Below are 14316 nucleotides of genomic sequence, written 5' to 3' on the forward strand. Positions count from 1 at the left end.
TTTAAAGGTTCATTTTTTTTTCTTCTTCTTCTTCTTCCAAAAAAAGAACATTTGATTGAAAATAAAAGAGAGCTGTCAAAGTGCTAAATTCCATCACATTTCTAGGTGGAATGGAGACCTTGCCCTCACACATGTTCCTGAGGTGTGAGGTCTGAGGTGACAGGAGGGGATACTGTAGCCCTGTTTTGTATGCTTGGCACAGCGGGAACAGTGCCAACCCGACTGCCATGATTCTGGTCTTCCCAGGTCATGTGCGTGATGCTGACTATTTACTGCAAGGCAGAGAAGGTCTCCAAGATGTAATTAAGGTCACTAATCAATTGACCCTAAATTAATCAAAAGAGAGGTGATATGAGAGGTCCCAGTTAATCACACACCACCTTTAAAAGCAGAGAGCTTTCACAGCCATTGGTAGGAGAAGCAGAAGACATGCAATTTGATGGCGGTCCTCTGTGGCTGGTGTGGAAGGCCCCTCTTATCTAGAACATGATTGCATGTGCTTGGAAGAAAGAGAATCCGTTGGCCACCAGAAAGCAAAGCAAAGAACTTCTTGCTTAAAAGTGCAAGGATCCCAAGTTCTGCCCAGAAGCTGAATTCTAGAACCTTCAGGTATAGCCAGCTGGACCTCTTCACTTTGGCGGTGTAAACGGAGAACTCAGTCGTACTGACCCGCATGTTTGAGAGAACGATGGAGGAAGGGTTCCTGTCCTTTTCATCTGTGTGGCATGGCATACAAGAGTGCAAAGTGAGTGCACTTCCAGTGAAATGAAAACTGTCTCCGGAAGTTTCCACAGTTCTGCCCAAAACTCTTTTCCCCCCGGGGCTGAGGCTGTAGCTTGGGTGACAGAGTGCTTGCCTATCACGCACAGAGTGCTAGATTTTATTCCTACTTGGAATCCCAGCACAACGGAAATGGTGAACATCCCAGGGTTGCTATGGGGTGGGGGTGGGGGTGGGGGGAGGGCGGGGAGGAACTACATAAGGCCCTGTCTCAAAATAATAAGAAACAAGAAAGAAACCCGTGCAGACCAAATTATACTCATCGATTGCTAAATGTGTGTTTTGCTTCCCCGGGCTTAGTCCTCAACTCTTCTAGAATCCTCCGTTTCTATTCTACCAAGTTTTCCGAAGCCCACTAATACCTCCTAGAACGAAGGGCCTTCCACAGCCTGTAATTTTGTCTCCAAAATCAAGCGCTTCTCGCGTGTATAATTCATTAACAGCTAATCCTGTGCCACTCTGTGGAACCTTTCCCTGCAAGGTCTAAATCCTTATTTTATTACTACTTATTTCCTCTTGATTAGCAGAACTTGGGAAAGAAAGGGCTAAATGTAGGTCCCTCTCTACCCAATCTGGGCCATGCACATCACAGGCACCCAAGAAATATTTTGCTCATTTGTTTTGTTCTGAAGTGTTGCTCGTCAATGTTAATGATGTGAAATGACACGGAAAGTCCAAAGCGAGCCTCATTAGCCCAGCAGTGGGGATCTCGGCAGTGACCTGACCCACATTCCACTTGGCCTTTAACTACCATGAACCTTGAGCACACTTAAACTGTCAAAATTAAAAACGTAACTGCAAAAACAAGATAATCACAGAAAATAATTTTGCCCAATTGATTTGTGTGACTTTCAATGACATTGTTAGCACCCGACTCATTCCCCAAACTGTCGACTCCCATAGCAGGAAATACTCTTGCTGTGTATAATAATTCACAATGAGTATATTACTCATATGAGAGAGCCGAAGAGTAGAAAATATCAGGAGTCTTAAAGCAAATCTTTTTAGCAGTTTAAAATGATCAAGAAATCAGGCAGGAAGAAGTCAAGGCTGAGAGTTACCCATGGTATGGCAGGTCATGCAGATTTGAAATCATCCCTTGAAACACAAGCAGAATTTAAAATCCCAGTTAAGGTAACCACTAAACTCAATGAATCTGTTTTACCTTCCCAGGAAGAGCAGCAAGAACGCAATTTGAAAAACTAATGCAAGTCAACTTGGCCACAGTTCAGTGGCTGCCTTCTGATGCTACCACCCCACCTCAGAGCAGCACACTGTCCTCTCACCCACAGCTGGAAAATTAAACTCGAATTTTACCACTAGCACTGCTTTTTCTTTCTCAAAAGAAAGCAAGATAAAAGTGAATTTTACGCAGTTTTGTATGGTCTTGTGCATATGTGTGTGTGTGTGTGTGTGTGTGTGTGTGTGTGTGTGTGTGTGTGTGTGTTTGTGAGTGTGGGTGCCTGTGTGTGTCTGAGTGTGTGTGAGTCCTTTCTGAGTATGTACATGGTGTGTTGTGAGTGTGTGCCTGTTTGTGTGTGCCTGAGTGTGTACAAGTATGTGTATGTCTAAGTGTGTGTGTCTGAGTATGTGTGGTGCGTGCGTGTGTGTGTGTGTGTGTGTGTGTGTGTGTGTGTGTGTGTGTCTCTGTGTGTTTGTGTGTGAGTATATTAGTATGTGTGTGTGAGTGTGTGTGTGTGTGGTGTGTGTCTGAGTGTGTATGTGAATGTGTATGTGGTATCTGTATGTATCTGTGTGATATGTGTGTGAGTGTGTGTGTGTGGTGTGTGTCTGTGTGTCTGAGTATATGAATGTGTATTTATATGTGTGATGTGTGTGTGAGTATGGTGTGTGTATGTGTGTATATGTATCTGTATGATATGTGTGTGTGTGAATGTGTGTGTGTGTGTGTGTGTGTGTGTGTGTGTGTGTGTGTGTGTGTGTGTCCATCCTCAGGGCTGGCTGAGACTCTGCATGGTAGTTTGTTTATTCTTCTGAATTAAGGAGGGCTTCCTTGATGGAGAAATTGCTCTCATTTTTAGAGACTTTCTGAGATTTCGTAGACTCACTTGAACTCACTAAAGTAGTTAATAACTTCACTTATTATCCAGCCCAAACCCTTCACTCAATATTTAACACTCACATCTGCTTCTCTGACATTCACTGGAGGGGTGTGTGCACGCACGCGTGCATGTAGTGGGGTTACTATCTTCAATATAAGACATGCTCTTGTGCTAATCATGGTTCCTTCATTAAATTTTATACAACTTCTGGTCTCCTGTATCTATGAACCTCAAAAACAGGTTGCTAACCAGATAACACATTTAGTCCCCCAATACTGAACTATTGTTAGCTATTCAGGGCCATGTCTCAGGAATATCAAATAAAATAAGTCAGGCTAGGCTTTCTTTGCTCTTACAAATAATTTCATACTTATTATTGTGTTAAAATGAGTATTCAGGGTGGTTTAAAATATGGAATTAAATTAGAGAAAGGAGATCTATATAAAAAGACTGAAAGTAAAATACACCACAAATATTATAGCAAACGTCTCCGTAACTGTAGGACTGGGGCTGATATGTTTTGTCATCAGTTCTCTTTTATATTTTCCAAGCACCCGGTTATATGCATGCATTCATTCTTAATAAGAAGAGAATACATGGTTGAGTGTGTATTGGCAGGGGTAAGGAGGAGCTGTCGCATGGGAGGAAAAGTGGCTGACACTGTCCCAGTTTGCTGCCAACTACCCTAAATTTTAACATTAAAAGGCTTACATCCCAAAGAAACACCCATACCCTTCCCAAAAATTGATGGGCCACTCTAGGAAGACACTCAGAGGGGTATGACGGCCAGTCTTGGTTGTCACCTTGCCCATCTGCAGTCATCTAAAGTCCAGGCAGCTGTGCGTGCCTGGGAAGGATTTTCTTGATTGGATTATTTGCAGTGGGGAGACTTAGCCTAAATCTGGCAGTGGGCACAGAAAGCTATGGAAGAAGGAAGCTTTTGCTTTGTGCCTGCTTACCCTCACTCTTTTGGGCAAATTCATTTACCCTGAGGTACTTCTTCACTGGTATTGGAAGCTACATCTTTGAGAGCTCAGTGCAGGCTGAAGATCAGCAGTTCTCCAAGGCTTCCCTGGGACTGGGGCAGCAGCTTGGGAATGCTGAGCTGTAAGCTCTCACGGACTGAACAAATATCAGATCCTTGGCCTTTCCATTGGGAGGAAGCCACTGTTGGACTACCTGGACCACAGCCTGTAAATCACGCTGATAAACCCATATATAGCCAGGCGTGGTGGTGCACGCCTTTAAATCCCAGCACTCAGGAGGCAGAGGCAGGCAGATCTCTATGAGTTCGAGGCCAGCTGGGTCTACAAAGCAAGTTGCAGGACAGTCAGGGCTGTTACACAGAGAAAGCCTGTCTCGGAAAAACAAACAAACAAACCCAAAATCCCATATATAACCACCGTAGGAAATCTGTGTATGTGTATGTATGTATGTCTGAGTATATATCTGTGTATGTGTCTATGTGTGTGCCTTTGTGTGTGCTTTTGTGTATATGTGTATGAGTGTATACCTGTGTGTGTCTGTGTGTGTTTGTTTTTAAGTGTGTGTGAGGTGTGAGTGTGGTGGGGGGAGCGTGGGGGTGGGTGTATGTATTCATTTTCTCCATTTTGAGAAACCCTGTTTCAAAAAAAAAGTTTTGTTCCTTTGAAGAATCCTAAGTAACACAGGCCAGTAGTAGAGACGCTGCCCTGAGCATTGAAGATGGAAGCACTCTTTCCACAAGTCACTCTTTCAAAATTAGAAGACACACATGTCCTCCTCACAGACTGTCAAAGATCCTTAAATCAGCAGGGCCCAAATGCAGGAAAAGAAGGAATAATTACTTAGTTAACCGTGTTCTTTGTCACCCACAGAGGCATTTTGCAGGTTCAGGCCAAACTTACAAGATCACAGAGGTTTAATCAGAGCAGAAATTCCAAATTTGTTTTGCGTATTTACTTATTTATTCACACACACACACATACACACACACACACACACACACACACACACACACACACACACAAACAGAACCCAACTCACTAGAACCATGACTGAGAGCCGAGCAGGGACTCCTGTTCCACTCCAGAGCCCTGCGTCACAGTCTGTTCCTTGAAGCAGCCCTGCTCAAAGCTATGCAGCAGGGATATGGGGCTACCTTCCCCTATCTCACTCAGACCGCCTTCCCTTCAACAGGAGGCTAATGACTGCCCGGGGTGAGCTCGCCTGTTTGTAACAGTGTGCTGTGGCGGTAGAGGGTCCGTACAGCAGCGTACTATAGTTCTTTAGTGAGATACACAGAATTCAAACAAACACACTCACTGAACTCCAAGTCTCCACTTACCCCCTTGATGCCAGTAAGGAGCGCACCTACCTCAGGGAGCATGCAGGCAGTGCGCACACAGCACAGCGAAGTTTGCAAGTGTGCAAAATATGTGTGTAAGCAGACACCATCAAAAAGGTGGCCTTGATAAGCATCTTCTGCATGCAAAAACCCCCTTCAGTCATCGTTACATACCATTGAACACTCATGGGGCCCCAGACCACAGTAACTATGGGCAGATGAATAAGAGGTGGTCTGTGGGCCCAAGAGTGGACCACAGGGGATGGATGTGAGTATGCAGGTCATTTCAGTAAAAATCAGGTGGCTCCCTGAGAATATGAACAAAATAAATGGGCTGTGAGTCCCCAGAGATCTCATATTGGAACTCCTACACGCAGGGCAGGTGACCTGTGCTCATTAGAGCAAAGAAATAAATTAAAATCACTTGAACCTCAGTATAAAGAGATAGGTAACTCTGGTACTTTGTACCCTCCCCAAACTATTTACACACACACACACACACACACACACACACACACACACACACACACACACAAAATACATGTGTATTCCTAAGAAGCTTCATATAATGTATACTATACATTGTATACTATGTAATCTGATTTGTTTCACTTAAAATATATCACAAGCTGTTAATTTGTCTTAAAAATTAAGTACAGAAATGGGAAGATAAAGGAGTTCAGCAAAGTGCTTAGTGTATAAACATGAAGACCCAAGTTTGATTTCCTGAATTCATATTTTTTTTAAAAAGCCAGGTGTGGTGACACAAGCTAGTGATCCCAACTCTTGTGAAGTGGATGCAGGTGGATTCCCCAGGGTGCAGGGTCTATTCAACCTAGCCTGCTTTGCAAAATCTGGGCCAATGAGAGATCCTGTTTCAACAAAACAAGGCAGATGGCTTCCAGAGGAACAAGACCAGATCCAATGCCTTGCACACACACATGTGTGGACACCTGCATCCACATATGTGCCCACAAAAGTACACATGCACTCACAAAATGAAACAAAATAACAATCCAAGTGCAAGTTTTTAAGAGGTTGCATAGTGTTCTATGAAACATACACACGTATTTTTCTAACCCGTTTCTTTAAGTGTTTCCCACCAGGCTGTGCTAAATATTTCTTCAACGGAAATTTTATTTAAGAGGTAAAATATCTTGACTTGATGATGAAGAAATGAGGCAGACACTGTGTGAGGTCAAACGATGCCACTGTTCTGGCTGGAATATGGGACAATCCAAATTAAAATGGAACAAGGCAGACAAGGGAAGATTCCCAGCCTCGGGGTTTGTGAGTTTACATCAGGGATGGCTTCCTGTGGGCAAACAGGGCAGGGATGGTTCATGCCTGAATTGGGGCCTTCCAATTCCTTGACGCTTATTCTTCAAGAGAGAGTGAACTTAGGAGCAATGAACTTGGGGCACATGACACTCTGGATTTGTCTCTGAACACCTTGAGGTAGTAATACATGTGTCAAGTCGGTGTGTGACAAAATCATCGCTGATTTGACACAAATGTCCTCACTGAGTTGTAGCTCCAGCTAAAAGTCTGAAAGTGAAAAATATAACCTAAGTAGTATGTAAACATATGAAGCTCATAGCTGACGCAAATGGAAGCCTGCAGTGTCAAACAGAGAGACTGCCCGAGGAGGCTGAGATGGACCCCGGAACAGAATATGGGAAAAAACAGGCTCAGGAGAAGAGGCTTGGATGGTATTTAACATATGCTGCCTGAGGACTAGAGAAACCTCACAGGGCTTGGCATCTTTTCTGTGGACATGCACCTTCTCTGAGGACCAATATTGATAGCTTATCAATAAACATGAAGGCCAAGCATCATCTTTCTCAAAGAGCCTACTTCACAGTTTAGGGGATGCAGCCCATAGCTGCTTGGCTCCATGCATTTGAGTGCATCCTGGAGGCAGGAGTGCAGTGTAGGCCGGAGCTATTCACATCACAGTGGACCAGGAAACAGCAATGGTGGTATATCCTAAGGGCCAACCCCAGGCAGGCTCTGCCTCCCAACATTCCCAGACCCTCCCAAAATAGCACAACCTCCAGGACACCAGATGTTCAAAATCTGAGCCTGTGGGGCCATTTCAGATTTAAGGCATAACAATCCCTGACTCTGGTATTGTTTCTCAGAAGCTATGTGCCTTGTTTTATGAGATGGAGTCTCTCCCTCCTCCTCCTCCTCTTCCTCCTCCTCCTTGAACCAGGGTTCAACAAGGAGGCTAGGCTGGCTGGCTGACAAACACCAGTGACTGATAGAGGCTTGGATTCCAGGAGCAAGCATCAGCACACCCTAGAAAACATACACACACACACACACACACACACACACACACACACACACACACAAAAGACAAGTACTGGCAAGTAAGTTAAGAATCAGCAAGTACCTGCCTGAAGCCTGTTCTTTGCTGTGGGAATTTCCAGAGGGTTAAATACATTCACAGATACTGTGTCCTCCAAGACAGAATGCACCATGATGCCTCTGCCAGGCTTTGGCCACTATTGAATTCCCTGTGCAAGGAGCACCGGCTGACAGCTCAGATCACCAGCCCCCTGAGAACGCAGTACAGGGAACACTGACCCCAGACAACACCAAGCAGGCACTCTACACAACTCCAAGTTCACCTACTTAAAGTAACACAACAAGGCAGCTGATTCATTGTGTTTGCAACCAAAGGGCTGAGCATAGTAAAGGCCAGAAGTGTGCCTAAGCTACGCCATCATCCAGCCCCGAAGACACACATGTCTTTCAGTGTTCTTTATTTTTTCTTTTTATGGTTTTTTGAGACAGGGTTTCTCTGTATAGCCTTGGCTGTTCTGGACTCACTTTGTAGATCAGGCTGGCCTCGAACTCACAGAGATCCACCTGCCTCTGCTTCCCAAGTGCTGGGACTAAAGGTGTGCACCACCACACCCAGTTTTTCAGTGTTTTTCTAAATCAGAAATCCAAAGTCAGGATGGGTCCAAGTTGCTGGCCTCTGAGCATCTCTGTCAGCCACACGGCCATCAGGATAAGTTCTCTTCCATGCATGAGCAGCATCAGCAACTTGCAGGAGGAGGAGGAGGAGGAGGGAGATGAGGAGGAGGGAGATGAGGAGGAGGAAGAAAAGAGGAAGAGGAGGAGGAGGGAAATGAGGAGGAAGAGGAGGAGAAGGAAGAGGGAGGAGGAGGAAGAAGAAGAAGAGAAAAGAACAACTACTCCTGGGAAAACAGAGCTGTTGTGTTGTAAGATCTCAGATTCACACAGCTGTGGGAAGCAGATGCCAGGCAGCGGAAGCAGTGTGCTCAGCACATTCCAGCCCCAGCCAGGGAAAGGTCTGGGTTCCCTAGGATTTGTGTTACTCATGGATTCTAAGAAACAACCACTCTCTGTGTCTTTAAAGGCACAAATACATACAGAGACACTGCCACCAATGACAATCAATAAAAAGGGAGACACAAGAACTGGCTGTGCAGAGAACTGTGGGGGCACCTTAAACACTCTAGACTCTTCTGGTTTCTTCTTTTTTCTTTTTTTCTTTTTTTTTTTTAAGCAGAAGAAGGACAAATGGAAAAATCTTGTATCCAAGTTCAAAGAGCCCTTTAAACAAGCAGCAAATATATTCTAAGTGGCAAAAGAGCATCAAATCATAGTTCAGTGGGCAATGGCTGCTTTCTTGGTAGTATAGAAAATAGCAGGGCATTTAGAATCAATTTGGGCTTAGAATTGATGAAATGGATAACTGGCTCTTTATAAATGCATTGTAACTAATTCCATCTTTCTCTCTAAAATATTTTATAGCTAATTCTTACATGGTGAAAATTCCCCTCAATATTCAATTCACTATCATTACAGTGAAATCTTGAGTATTGCCCATGGGTCTCTTATTTTTGAAGGTGTCAAAGTTATCTGGCTTGCCTTGCTGGAAGTCACTAGCATGCCATCTCCCAAGCAACGGCTCTTTAACAGGCTTCTCACTGCATGCTTTCCTAGAGAGCAAGGCTGTGTGCTCCACCAATTCTCCAGAGACAGCATAGCCTCCTCCAAGATTTTGTTTTCCTCTGCAATTTCCCTTTTATAGTTGAAGCCAGTGCTGAGGTCATTTGGCCTGATCTGATCTCAATTACACCCCTCAGGCTGAAGCAGGGGTGGAGGTGACCTAGTGTGGTCACCCTGCTTTATTTTCCCTCTGTAAAACACAGGAATCAGAGAAGCTATTACCCGGGTCTCCATGGTCCAAACATGCTACATATTACAACAACTTCCAAAAATGACCACATGCTTGTAGATACTTCATTTGTGTGCAAAATAGGTGTATAATATCAAAAATCAATCATTTACTTTAATAAACTTATATAGTAACTTGTGATTTGTAAATCACCAAATATTGAAGCTTCTCATATTTATCAGTCACATCGCATATACCAGCGCCTCTCTAAATGGCTTCTCTGTTTTTCAGAATTTCAACCTTCTTCTGAAGAACAGAAGCTGCAAGTTTTGACAATGTTCTTAAATTACAATGATGGGTAGGTACGAAGATGTTACCTCTAACGTTGTCTAAAGCCTCGGGGCTGCACGGCTGTTAAGGTCAAGTTCATATTTTCTGTGTCCCTCGTATGGAATGTGGGCAGATGCTGACCACTCACTTGTTGAATAAATGAGCTGATCTTTGGCATTGAGGAACAGATAATGAGGCCAAAATGGAATTTTCAATGCCCAATGCATGTGTCCATGTGAGCCACTACAAATAAGTACAGATTATTTGACCAAGCTATTCTTTTATCTAGACTACATCCTGAGGATGTAGTCCTCAATGTAACAGAACTTGCATTACCATCCACCTGGGCATAATGGGTGGTTGGTGATGGACATTTGTAGAATCATTTGCAGTGTGCATGTGCGTGTGTCTTCTCAATCCTGACTACAAAGAAGGCAGCTTACATTATAACAAAGTCTCTGTCTCTGTCTCTCTGTCTTTCTGTGTGTCTCTGTCTCTGTGACTCTTTATCTCTCTGTCTGTCTCTCTGTCTACATCTCTCTCTCTCTCTCTCTCTCTCTCTCTCTCTCTCTCTCTCTCTCTCTCTCCCTCCCTCCCTCCATCCCTCCCTCCCTCCCAGGAAAAACTTTTAGGAAAATATTTGACTAGAGAGATGAGCACCAGACTGCAAGATAAATATTCCATGAAGAAGAAGAAGAAGAAGAAGAAGAAGAAGAAGAAGAAGAAGGAGAAGGAGAAGGAGAAGGAGAAGGAGAAGGAGAAGGAGAAGGAGAAGGAGGAGAAGAAGAAGAAGGTCATTTGCCCCCAACAGTGGAGGGAACATATTCTCTGACAGTAGAACGTGTAATTTTGATGAAAAAGCTGAAGTCCACCAGGGTCGTTCATAACGAAGGAGAGGTGAGCTTTGGGCTGCGCTGAGCCATGTACCCTCCACCCAGACCTTGGAGTATCTAGGAGACACCCATTCCACTCTGAGCCCATGACAGAACAGCCACGTGAGAAGTGAGGCTAACAGCTGCAGAGTAGTTTGGGAAGCAAGGGCGGGGTCAAATCCCAGTCCCTTTACTGGCTGAGGGCTCTGAGACAAATGGGCAGGGTCTGCATTTGTTATTCAGGATTTCAGACTGGTGTATCTCAGAATGGGAAGATTAACAGAAAAAGTGACTTACCATTACACACACACACACACACACACACACACACACACACACACACACGCACACACACGCACACACGGAGTCTTTCCTGATCAGTTCCTTCCATCTCCCTCCCCCATCCTTCATATCACAGTTCGGGAAAGCCATCCACTGAACTAATACGGACATTCTACCACAACAAACATTTCTCCTATGGCCGCATCTCCGTACAGAAAGTATATTGGTGTGAAAAAAATGAAAAAGGAGCGAGGGGCAGTGAGAAGAGGACAGTATCATTCTGGTATTTTTCAAACCATAAATATGAGCAGCAGGGGCCATACATGCACATGCACAGACAAGCACTGTTTTGACTCTAAACTCTACCATTTATCTACTACTGATAGACACTGCACTCTATGTTTTTTTTTTTTTTTTTGCAAGACTGGATAATTCAGCTGGTCACAGGTGGTTGCTATACAGCCCTATATCACTAATCAAGTCATCACAACCGAAGAAGGAGTAAGGTGTGGAGTCAGCACGTGCTCAGGCTGCTACAACCAGCAACCACACACGTTGTAGGGTTGTTAGGTCATCACTGGGGTGAGGGAGAGGTAGAAATCCAGAGAGATGTCCTTCAACAAGTCTCACACTTACATAGGAAAAACGTGCACCATCTGCACAGTCATTATGTCACGGGATTTGGAAATGTGTGTTTACCCAGATAGAATGTCTGTCCTCACCTCCTCGCTGCTCTTTGTGGAGCAAAGTCAGGCAGGAGAGGCGACTCATAGGAGGGATGCGGTGCATTCCTCTCCTTGCATACGCCCTCTCACTACCCTCTCTTCCTCGCTTCCATACGTGTGTCCTGGGCAGGTTGCTCTTAGCTCTAGGTGGGGGCCTGCAGGGAGAAGCTTAGGTGCGGCCATGATTACAGTCCCTCACAAGCTTATCTGTGACTTTGCAGCTGCGCCTGCTCAGAAACAAGGAGCCTGGAATATGACCAAGAGAGGTAGGGCCTGGGTCAAGCTGAATAGAAGCTGGTGATGCTGGTCTTCCGCGCGCGCGCGCGCGTGTGTGTGCGTGTGTGTGTGTGTGTGTGTGTGTGTGTGTGTGTGTGTGTGATGTGGTGTGTGTACAGTTCTAAGTGTTCGAGTGTGAGAGGATCTACAGTGCTGGGTAATAAATCCCTCCATCTCTTCTCGAATAGAACTGCTTACAGAGGGGTGGGAGATGGGAGATTTAAAAGACTCCAGGCAGAATAATTTATAGACATATGTGTTACATATATGTGCTTATTATGTGTATATATATTGATATACATGCATATGTTTTTGTCATCCTAAACACACGTCTCTTTGTGCTCTGATGATGTGGGTCTCTCTGCCTACAGAGCAGCCCACGACACTAGACAGCACAGGAAACCCCTGGCACGTGAGTGCTATAACTACCTCTGGCTAAGGATCCTAATCTTTCAGTAAAGATTTGGGATGTTTCTGTTTTCTTTCATACAAGACATTTTTACTAAATATTCCTCTAATGCAAAGATTTCTTGCATTATATTAACATTTTATATGAAGAGTCATATCCCATTTCCAAACCACCTGAACATAACAAGCAAAATATTGGAAGCTGTCCGTGGAGACAAACTACAGCTTTCCACGCTGGAGAGTAAGCTGGGGGGGGGGGGGGGGGACACGAGATGAAACGATGAATAATAACGTTTGGAGCGGCGTAAATCAAAAGAACTCAACTACTGTAAAATGCATCATGATGCTCCTCTTCCATTTATCGGAGAAAAAGCTCTATGAAATGACAGACCTTTGAGTTAAAAACCAAAGAAGAGAGAGAGAGTTTTGGAGGCAGACAAAGAGCTGAGTCCACAGCTACTATAGCTGTCCAACATGGCTTCTGATAATTAGATGACTGTGATCCGGAAAATAAAACAGATATATGGAGATATTTTTGGAAACCACATATTAGAGCACAAAAAATAAATAAATAAATAAAATGAAAGATGTTTTTACCGAGTCTAAATACACTTGCCTCTTAGTAAGGCATAAGTGATTAAATTTACCCAATTTATTTTTGTTCTGTTTTGATGAATTAAGTTTGATTATTTCCTGTAGCAATTAATTTATCCAAGATGCCTTTTTCTGCTATTTTAATCCAAGCTAGCATTATACTTAATGAGCTCCTAGTCAAGTTCCAGCAGTGGATGATCAGTTTAAGTTGCACTCTAGGACCAGGCTGGTGAGATGGCTCAGCAGGTAAGGGTGCTTGCAGCCAAGTGTGATGATCTGAGTTCGACTGCCAGGATCCACAGGAAAGGACCAGCTCTGCTGATCACCGTCTGACCTCCATATACATGTTATTTATGGCACAGGTGCATCCACAGGTTCGCGCACACACATGAGGCAAGTTAGAAATCAAAATTAACTGCATTATGTTTAAAATAATATGTGTCTGTCCTCAACTTAAACGCAGAAAGCAGATGTGTGTGAGCCAGGAAATAAATAAAAAAAGGTCCACAAGACTTCTGATTTCTGGCCTAGTTTGTAAGAAACTTGGCAGCTGTCACCATGCCAACAGCGCATAAAAAGTTGAATGAACTGAGAAAACCACAACTCCTTTCAGATCTGTCAGAGAAGTGAGGTCACAGCATACGTTGTGCCGTCGCCCCCCCCCCCACACACACACACAAACTAGCAAGAGAGGTGAGAGGACACAGAGACTCACTATGTGCGCTGGAGCAGAGATCTGTGCTGAGGTGGGACAGACCCAAGTTCATTCTCCAGCGTCCACATGGTGGAAGGAGAGAACCAACTCCTGGAAGTTGACCTTTGACTTATACACACATATCATAGCATGTGAGTGCACACATGTGAGCAAACACACATGAGAGAGAGAGAGAGACAGAGAGAGAGGAGAGAGTCAGACAGACAGACAGACAGACAGAGAGACAGAGAGACAAAGAGAGAGAGACAGAGAGAGGGGGGGAGGGAGGGAGAATAATTTTTTAATGTAAGTCCTGGGAATAGGGAATTGCAGTTATGGGGGACTCCAGGCTTTTATGGTTTTTCTCCCTCCAATTCTCACAGTAAATATTAGGGGGAAATTCTGCATGCTTCAAGAAGTGGGAAATATGCCCTTTGGAAATATCTCAGAACTCAAGCTTCTTGCAACCTCCCATGAGGGAGAAGAGAATGAATGGCCAGGGCACCAGCCCACACCAGCCACGCTGTCTCACTGGGTGTGAGGAAGCACTTGAAAAGTTTATAGGACAGCAGAACAGGCTCAGGGAAAAGTGAAAATATAGTCACAGAACTGTAGGAGTCATCTCCTGTTCCTCAGCTTCGCATCACTAAAGGCCTGCCTGCCTCCATCCTTTGTACCCGCCTTCTCATGTCAACAACAATGGTGAGGCATATGGTAGAGCAGAAACAGTTTTAAAGACGTGGAGTAAGTACCAGAACGTGATGCAGTGTCAGAGATGTCAGGGACTTGAAAATAACTATGAGC

The 14316-nt window shown here is 44.3% G+C and overlaps 1 long non-coding RNA gene across 1 annotated transcript in view; it reads right to left on the reverse strand.

Moving 5' to 3' along the window:
* The window catches only part of LOC311595086, a 344736-nt gene that overhangs the window by 48859 nt on the left and 281561 nt on the right, over positions 1–14316 (reverse strand). The window lies entirely within an intron of this gene.

Source organism: Acomys minous, assembly GCF_964271855.1.
Source record: "Acomys minous genome assembly, chromosome: 3".
Classification (NCBI taxonomy): domain Eukaryota; kingdom Metazoa; phylum Chordata; class Mammalia; order Rodentia; family Muridae; genus Acomys; species Acomys minous.